Source organism: Ovis aries, chromosome X, assembly GCF_016772045.2.
Source record: "Ovis aries strain OAR_USU_Benz2616 breed Rambouillet chromosome X, ARS-UI_Ramb_v3.0, whole genome shotgun sequence".
NCBI lineage: Eukaryota > Metazoa > Chordata > Mammalia > Artiodactyla > Bovidae > Ovis > Ovis aries.
Genome location: NC_056080.1, coordinates 80,438,465 through 80,441,722, shown reverse-complemented (window position 1 = coordinate 80,441,722; position 3,258 = coordinate 80,438,465).

The following is a 3,258-nucleotide window of genomic DNA, read 5'->3' as shown; positions in this document are numbered from 1 at the left end:
TCCTTTCTCCATGGCTGTTAAGTGCGTTGGAGACACAGAACTGAAAACAAAATCTCCCAACTGGGAATACCTGGCCACAATGGCAGAAAAGATAAAACTCAGAATAATTTGTGCAAACCCAGGCGCTACACCTGAGGGATGCTGACTCCGGGAGCTTCTCCAAAGGGGTGGGGGACACCCCCCGCCCCCGCACCCCTAACCAGTAACTTTGGCCATTTGGAGTCCAGTTGGCTATAGTGAGACCTCTCCCAGGAAGCCAGGAGGTCTGCAGGGGCTGCAGCTTGATTACAATGCAAAACAATGCTCCCCGGCCCTGGAGAGGGGGGACATTCCTGAGTCATGAGAGGATTTGCATATATTTAAAAGGAATGAGGAGGAAATTCTGAAAGAAAAGGTCCAGGAGGGGGAGTCTCTCACCTTGTCTTCTCCAGGGAGATGGAAGGCTCCTACTCTTCATTTGAATATTTCCAAGGACCACCTCCTTGTGTTATTAAGAAATCATCACATTACAATACTTCATTATCTCCACTGCCCTTTTAACTTTTTCTGGGCGAGGGGCAAATTGCCATGCCTGAAAAGCCAGCAAGGAAAATGCAAAGCAAAACAATGATCAGAATTACAATAGGATGAATTTCACAATGCAGCCTGATATTTGCCTTGAAAGATAAGAAGCTTTAAATATACCAATGGGGAAGGGTTAAATCAGATTCTCGGGAAGCAATGCACATTTTTTCCCTGTCTTCATTAATTTTGCTAGCTGTTGTGACCTCTCTATTACCCAAGCTTTCAAATAGTTAACTATTTGAGTGTTATTTTGAAGTTCCTTACAAAGTCTTGTCCAATCCAAGTCTAGAGTAGCTTAACTCTGGGGTTGTATAATTTAAATGTTTAATTAAGAGTGTTCTTGTAAAGCCCAATACATTTCTCCTAAATTTTCATCAAATATGTAAGTAACATCACATTTGTATGATAATGTTGTAGCCACGTGTTCCAGGAAACAGACTCTCTCAGAAGGACAATGCAGATAGTGGAGTGCAGTTTATTACACCATCAGGCCCAAGGCAGAGTCTCCTCTTAGTCAAGGACCCCGACCAGCATTTGTGAAAATCTTTTATACCCCATGTGTACGTGTCTGAACCCACCACTCCAAATTCCTTGAGACTTACATAAACCAAGGAAAATACAATCCCAATAACCCCATCATTCACGCGCTATGTACTCATGTGCTCAAACAAACAGCCAATAATCAATAAACCCAAGGTTACACTCCGATTGATACAGAGAAATTTATGGCCTGTCTGGAGGAAGGGGTGATTAGTGTATGTTTTCTCTTAGGCGATGAGTAACCTAGATACGATCTTCAAGGTTCCCCTGTCTGGAGGGGGTCTTATCCTTCTGTTGTTGTTTTCATAGGCACTAAATACAGAGTTCAGAGTCCATTGGAAAGGTGGCCGAGCATGATCAGCATGAGCAGGCCTAAGATGGAGTCCAGGCCCTATGAATTCCTTCTTTAATAACTGAGGCTCTTCTGTAATTGTTCTATCTTCTCAAATACCATGTCTCAGATATGAAATACAAACACACTCATGGCCATCATCTAGCATCCAAGTCTTAGGAGGCACCAATTCAAGGGCACAGGTGGAACCTCCAGTGTTTGAAATCCACGGCCAGATTTGTTTCCAGTCTTAGGACAAACCAGTCCCTTGGGCCATTTTTTTCTTGCATCACTCCAAATCAATAGTCATAGTGAACCAAGACATAGATGTCCCCCGTCTCCAGGGTGAGCAATTTGAGTTCATTCCCTGTGGACAGAAACTCTAAAATATCAATAATGATAATTGAGAGAGGAGGCTGAGCCTCTCGAGATAAGGGAGAAGAGACCACAGATTTCTCAGTCTCAAAGTCAAGGACACCTTCCCAACTAGAAGGCTCCTTGGAGGTCAAAAGTGGAATGTTGCCAAGGCTATTTACAGTCCTCTTCGCTGGATTCCATCTTGGTTGAAAGATGCACACACACGTGGGAGGATCTTGAGATAAGCCAAATACCAACTCAGAACCAGGCAAATCAAGATGATTGGCCAAAGGAAATCCAGAAGAAATGACCCATAAAGGTGATTTAAACTACCACGAAGGTGAGACTCTCTCTGAGTGCACCTGTGTTGTTGCAGAAACCAGTACTGGAGAAACCAAGCACCACACTCAGAGAGTTGGAGAATTCAGGTTTATTACGCTGGCGGGCCCAGAGGAGTTAACACCCCAAGCTCTGAGCCCCCTACCAAAGGGGTTACAGAGTTTTTATAGACAAGACTGTAGTGGGCAACACTGGCTGTTAATAGGCTGGTTTAAACTAAGGGGTTTCACACACGAGGGAACAGCAATCAAGATGGGGAGGGGGATGTCTGACCTTTACACAGACAGGTATGATTAAGCAGGTTTGCAAGGGCCTGGCAGTTACAAAGAGCAGGACAAGGGTGAGTGAGATAATCTCCAGTTCCTACTATTGTAAATCCCCACTTTCTGAGCCTGCATGACCTATGTGATCTAGACTTTGCAAGGAGCAAGCTGAGTTACAGAGGCAGATGAGCAAGAGGTTATGTAAAATTTATCTCTTCCTTTTCAGTGTGTCTATCTACATGTATTATACTCTCTTCCTCCTAATAAACTCTTTACTTGTTTCACTGCTTTCCATCTTTGTGGGAATTCTTTTCTGCAAAGTCAAAGGGCCAGGGCCTTGTCACTGATCACTGGTCTGTTGTGGTTGTTGTTCAGTCACTCAGTTCTGTGTGACTCTGAGAATCCACGGACCACAGCATGCCAGGCTTCTGTGTCCTTCACTGTCTCCCAGTGTTTGCTCAAATTCATGTCCATTGACTCAGTTATGCTATCTAACCATCTCATCCTCTGCCACTTCCTTCTCCCTTTGCCCTCAATCTTTCCCAGCACCAGGGTCTTTACCAGTGAATCAGCTCTTCACATCAAGTGGCCAAAGGATTGGAGCTTCAGCTTCAGCATCAGTCCTTCCAATGACTATTCAGGGTTGATTTCCTTTACAATGGACTGGTTTGATCTCCTTGCAGTCCAAGGGACTCTTAAGAGTCTTCTCCAGCACCACAGTTCAAAAGCATCAATTCTTTGGTGCTCAGCCTTCTTTATGGTCCAATTCTCACATCCATACATGACTACTGGAAAAACCATAGCTTTGACTAGACAGACATTTGTCAGCAAAATGAAAATGAAAATACAGCATAGCAAAATGTG